Source organism: Podarcis erhardii (genome assembly GCF_964252035.2).
Source record: "Podarcis erhardii genome assembly, chromosome: 14".
Taxonomy (NCBI): Eukaryota; Metazoa; Chordata; class Lepidosauria; order Squamata; family Lacertidae; genus Podarcis; species Podarcis erhardii.
In genome coordinates, this window is record NC_138503.1 from 19,464,891 (window position 1) to 19,471,274 (window position 6,384).

General features: G+C 45.5%; 1 long non-coding RNA gene across 2 annotated transcripts; it reads left to right on the top strand.

Annotated features, from left to right (window-relative positions):
- The first annotated feature begins 234 nt into the window (after positions 1 to 234).
- Positions 235 to 2,618, top strand: LOC309328966. 2 transcript variants are annotated; one of them, XR_014150964.1, is made up of 3 exons: positions 235 to 262; positions 1,406 to 1,470; positions 2,542 to 2,618. It is a non-coding gene; the product is annotated as an uncharacterized lncRNA (long non-coding RNA). The 2 variants fall into 2 exon arrangements; XR_014150965.1 differs by having other exon boundaries at positions 2,462 to 2,612.
- The last annotated feature ends 3,766 nt before the right edge of the window (positions 2,619 to 6,384 follow it).

Genomic DNA, 6,384 nt, shown 5'->3' on the forward strand with positions numbered 1-6,384 from the left:
AATCTAAGGTAGGGGTCAGCCTAAGGTAGATCTGGACAGGCCCGTGTAGAGCAGCGGCATGAGGTAAAATTATTTGTAGGGGAATAGTTAGGGCCAGAGGTGCCAGCTTGTGAGGGCAATGGGGGGAGGGATGTAGTGTGTGACATTGCGATGTCTTAATACCACCTTTCATGAGCATTGCGCATCCCTCCCTAAGCCAGACAGAACCTTCTTGGATTTTGGGAAGGAGTTGCCAGGCCTCCTGCCTCCTTCCCCAAGCTGGGTGGGTTTTGGGAAGGTGGAGGGAGGGCTCTTGGACTCAACAGAGCATCACACTTCCCTCCCTAAACTGGGGAGAACCTTCCTGGGCTTTGGGAGGGAGGTGCCAGATGTTAATACTTTAATACTTTAATACTCTCATTTACCAGGAGCATTGGGACGCAGGTGGCGCTGTGGTCTAAACAACAGAGCCTATGGCTTGCCGATCAGAAGGTCGGTGGTTCAAATCCCCGCGATGGGGTGAGCTCCCATTGCTCAGTCCCTGCTCCTGCCAACCTAGCAGTTCGAAAGCACGTCAAAGTGCAAGTAGATAAATAGGAACCTCTCCAGCGGGAAGGTAAACGGCGTTTCTGTGCGCTGCTCTGGTTCGCCAGAAGCAGCTTAGTCATGCTGGCCACATGACCCAGAAGCTGTATGCCGGCTCCCTCGGCCAAAAAAGCGAGATGAGCGCCGCAACCCCAGAGTCGGTCACGACTGGACCTAATGGTCAGGGGTCCCTTTACCTTACCAGGAGCATTTAGGGGACTAGCCTAGTCCCCCAGTTCATTGACGGCACACCACTGGTGTAGAGCTTTTCTGGGGCCCAGGTGGGGGTCCCTAGTCAGCAGGGAGGCACGGGGTATTCTTGGCACGACAGTGTAAGTCCAGCAGGCTCCTGGCAGCCCCTCCCAGTGTAGCTCTCCAAAGCCTCGGGCAAGTGTACCTGGTCAAGTGTACCCTCTCTCCACTGGTCTGGATCTACCCCAGTTAAACGGAAAGGATTTCAGATTCCCAATTGTTTAAAAATAAAAGCAGCAGCATGTCCCCTCCCTGCACTCAGTTATTTTGAAACAAAGACACCTTGAGATAACCAGGGATCAGCTTTTTGTATGGAAGTTCCATGCGTTCTCTTCAGCTCTGGTACTCAAAACAGATCCCCAGACTCAGAATTCTCTTGTTTTAAGAGTATCTATTTTGCACCAGGCTATGGTTGGTAGATCTCGAGGTTCTAGTGAAAAACAAAGTAGATCCTGCAAGTCTTCTCACCCCTGATCTAGAGCAGTCAGATGATGATCATTTGCTTTATCTTTGAGCATCACCCTGATTTGTTTGATTCTAGTACTTTAATTTGGTGTTCTCTCTCTTAAATCTCTCCATTTCTAATCAGTCTACTCAGGGAAGTGCTGATTTGCAGGTACTGAAATCTAAGTGGGGCTATCTTCATTTTCTCTGGTAAGTTTTGCCCCCACCATTGCATGCATATTATATACATTTTACTGTAGTTTAAATATGTTTGTACATGTTACTTGGATGGAGAATTGATTGCAAAATTGGGAGAAGTGCAAATCCTGGAGATGGCTGCCTTTTGCTTTGCGTATTGTTTGGAAACTGCGAATTTGGTAGATTTGCCTTTAAATATGAACTGAATAAAATGTTTGTATTATCTTTACCTGCTACCTATCCCTTAGACTGTGCCCTTTGACCGTGCCCTTTGACAGCCTTTTCTGCATCTCCATCCTCTGAAACTTAGCTCAGGGCTGTTACCAAAAGTTCTCCTAACTAAGAGATTCCCTAGCGATTGGTCCTGACGGGCGAGGGGGTAGAAAAGCGAGAGCTACCAGCTATAGCGGTTTTCAATTTGCTTTATTAACGCGTGTGGGAATGTCAACGCCTGGATCTTTATAGGCATCTTAGTTGATCCTTGGCAGGCTTACTGTAGTTTTATTTTGCAGGCTGAGAGATTCCCCCTCGGCCTGACAGCTTTCCTTTCTCAGAATGGAGAGAGCTCGTAAGAAGGGTGCATTAGAGAGGTCTGCCAAGCACCACTTATGGGGAGTGGGTCAGAGAGATTTTTCAAGAGCTCTCAGCTTAGAAATTGCTGCCACTTTATAGCTGACGCTTTCTTACACTGTCTCTGCCTGTTTCTCTCCTCCTCCCCCCTCTTTTAACCCATGGCCTGGTAAGAAGGGATTCATTGTCTAGGAACCCCCAGGGGACTGATTGCGTGCCCCTGGTGCGAAGGAGAATGAGGAGAATGCTTCATGCAGAATTACCCAGGGGGTAGGGCAGGTTTCTGCATTTGAAGGGGAGGGGGGGAGAAAAGAGTCAAAGCGGTAATATGCGCCCACCCCCTCATATTGCAATCAGAGCAAATTGCAGGAATGTATGCAAATTGGTGCCCATTAGCATGAGATTGCTTAATTTGCAAGATTTCTTCTGATAGGGGGTGGGCGAGAAAGAAAGAAGTTGGCTGCTGAAGAATGTGGAGTATTTCAGAGAGTGCTCATGTGTTCTACTTTACAGAGGGCAGTCCTCTGTTTGAAAGTGTCCTCTGAGTGCTGTCCAGTCCAAGCCTTTTTTAAAAGATCAAGAACCATCAATGAAAGAGAGCAGCAGGGCCTTGAGGTTTCCCCATCAACTTTGAGCAATGGCTAGACTTCACCGATGGAACAGCTGGAGGTCAGCAAGAAAGGAAACAGATCTCGGTTGTCAGTGAAGTTAACTCTCTTTTTTTTCAGGGAAACAAACACACAACTTGGCCTAGTGGTCTCAGCAATACTTCCCAGCAGGTCTTGCCCCTATGGAGCAGTTGCCAAGAGGACTGAATGTACCTGGCTTCCACCCTTTCTAAGACTGCTCCTTTCCTAGATGTTTTCCAAGCCAATGGTATCTGCATACCTCTGACCTCTGTCCTGCTCTTCTCATTACTCTGCAAGTTCTTGAAGACCAGTGGGGAGGGGAGCTTGTCACAGCAGGAGGGGGAGACCCCCTGGATCCTTCAGCAGCCTTTTGATCCCCTTCCTCTGCTTCAGTCTCAGAGTCTGAACTGCTGTCTGTCAGAGGCTCCACCTGCTCACTAAACCCTGCTGCCCCTTTGGCACCCGGCACCTCCTCCCAGTCTTCTCCCTCTGACCTCTCCTCGGTGTCCCACCTCCTATCCCTTGGTTCTGAGCCTTCCTTCTCTGCGGTTTCCCTTGGGGATTCACCGGCTAGTGCCTTCCATCTTCATTTAGTCAGACCCTGACAAAGGACTGAGGAGACACCCTCAACTTGGCTGTTCACAGCCCTGCCCCCTATCCCCAGTGAGATGTATTGCATTGCTGTTTAAATGGCGGCGATTGCTTCCAAGTGTGTGCCTAGGCATATAAATTACCACATGTAAGTTTTATGCAGTTACTGGTGACCTCTTTTTAGGCCCCCCATGAGGGAGTGATAGAGGCAATAGGACAGCAATGCAGAGGGAGCAGGTGCCTTCTGAATGGAGCAATGACATGGGGAGCTACCGTGGTGTAGTGGTCAGGATATTGGACTAGGACCTGGGAGACCAGGGTTCAAATCCCCACCTGGCCATGAAGCATCCTGGGTAACCTTGGGCCAATCACTGCCTTTCAAACTAACCTACCTCATAGGCTTGTTGTGGGGATGAATCACAAGCCACCTTGAGCTACTTGGAGAAAAAGATGTTTATGATCAAGCATCCTGCTTAACATTCATACAATTTACAATATTTTTGCAAATAAATCTTAATTTTTTTCCAGTCTTCTTCCACCGTCTCCTCTCCCAGGTCTCGGATTCTGCCCGTCATCTCGGCCAATTCCATATAGTCTATCAGTTGCATCTGCCATTCTTCCAGTGTGGGTATATCTTGAGTTTTCCAATGCTTGGCAACGAGTATCCTTGCTGCTGTTGTTGCATACATAAAAAATGTTCGATCCTTCTTTAACACCCCTTGGCCAACAATACCCAAAAGGAAGGCCTCTGGTTTCTTAAGGAAGGTATACTTAAATACCTTTTTCAGCTCATTATATATCATTTCCCAGAAAGCCTTCACTTTGGGGCAAGTCCACCAAAGGTGAAAGAACGTTCCTTCATTTTCCTTACATTTCCAACACTTATTATCAGACAAGTGGTATATTTTTGCAAGTTTGACTGGGGTCATGTACCATCTATATATCATTTTCATTACATTTTCTTTCAAAGCATTACATGCAGTGAAATTCAGCCCAGTAGTCCATAACTTTTCCCAGTCCTCAAACATAATATTATACCCAATGTCCTGCGCCCACTTTATCATAGCCGATTTAACCATTTCATCTTGTGTGTTCCATTTTAGCAGCAAGTTATACATTCTTGAGAGTACCTTAGTCTTAGGCTCTAGCAGTTCCGTTTCTAACTTCGATTTTTCCACCTGGAATCCTAACTTTTTATCAAGTTTAAAGACTTCTTTAATCTGAGCATAATGTAACCAATCTCGCACTTTGTCTTTCATTTTCTCCTGACTCTGCAATTTCCAGTTATCTCCATCTTTTTCTAATATTTCCCAATACTTCGGCCATTTGGCCTCCATATTGAGTCTTTTCCGGGCCTTAGCTTCCAATGGTGAAAGCCACCTTGGAGTTTTATTTTCCAATAAGTCTTTGTATTTTGTCCAGACATTAAACACTGCTTTTCTGACAATATGGTTCTTGAAATTCTTATTAATCTTAACCTTGTCATACCATAAATATGCATGCCAGCCAAACGCATTGTCAAAACCTTCCAAATCTAATACACCAGTGTCCTCGAGAAGCAGCCAATCTTTCAACCAGCAGAAAGCTGCTGATTCATAATACAGCCTTAAGTCTGGCAGGGCAAAGCCCCCTCTTTCTTTCGCGTCAGTTAATATCTTAAACTTAATTCTGGGGTTTTTGCCCTGCCAGACAAATTTGGAAACATCTCTCTGCCACTTCCGGAAACACTCTGTTTTGTCCACGATGGGACACAAATGCAGTAAATAACGCACTATGTGCAAACCAGGGGAGGCTGGTCCATATGTGTGAATGGGGCAGTGTCCCACCCAGCTCAAGCTGCTCTCAGCCAGTCCCCACTTTCCTCATTCCTCATTAAAACAACTCCAGAGAGTGGTGGCACCGGCTGCCATCTTTGTCCTCTTCTATTGATGTATTTATTTTATTGCATATACTGTGTATCCCAACTTTTCTCTAGGGAGCTCAGAATGGCGTGCATTGTTTCTCCCTTCATTTCACAACAACCCTGTGAGGTAGGTTAGGCTAAGAGGCAGCGACTGACCCAAGGTTTCCTGGAGAGTTTTATGGCTGAGTGGATTTTTTATATATATTTGTTACTCTTTTTATTAATTTTTTTTGAACAAAGTAATAATCATAAATAAATAAGAATAAAAATGTGCACTCCACCACAGAGACCATTCCATTGTATCTATCCAACCTCTTTGAACACCTCATGCAATGGTTTGACCCCTTTCCATTTTAACAGTACAAATTCTACAAATGCCTCCCATATCTCCTCAAAACCATTTTTCCTACATATTCCCCATCTTACCTTAATGGCACGTGTTAATTTATCATTAATATACTATATCCCACATCTCTTTATACCATTCTTCCATTTTATATTCTGCTTGCCCCTTCCACTTCGTCTGAGTGAGGATTTGAACCCCAGTCTCCCAGGCCCTAGTCAGACACTCTAACCACTACACCACACTGCCTCCCTGTGCTACCTCTTATAGCATTCAGGAGGGAGGAGGATGGGGTCAAAGATAGAATTAGTAAGCTCTGCCTGTCATTGGCTCTGTCTATTGTTGACTCTGCCTTCTTCTACTCTTGGGCTCCCTGCTTTCTTCCCTACCAGTCCCAACAGGCACAAATACCACTGATGCAGCTTCCACCAATTCCAGGTCCACAGACAGACCAGAGGGATGAAGAATGCCTGGAGACCATTTTATTCTCTCGAGCTTCTCAGACAAACTTGTGCAACAACCTCTAAGCCTTCGGAGCTGCCTGGGTCATGTGACCTCAGGGGAAGTCCTCTGATACCCAGCTCCTCAACCCTAACGCTGTATATCTACATTATAAACTCTTTAACGTTAACATCTTCCACCTTAATGATTAAAACATAATAATAATAAAAAATGAAACACTAATTACAGGTTGACATTACTGATTAAAATGCATTATCCGCAGTAGAAAATAAGTTATCTTTACACGTTAATTGCACTGTGCTTTGTAACCAGTGGAAATGCTTGCCAAATACTCGGAGGTTTTCAGAATCTCTGACAGATGCTTTCCGTACTTCTCAAGCTTTGTCCTCATCTATGAAAAGTAGCGATACACCTCTGAGCACCAATTG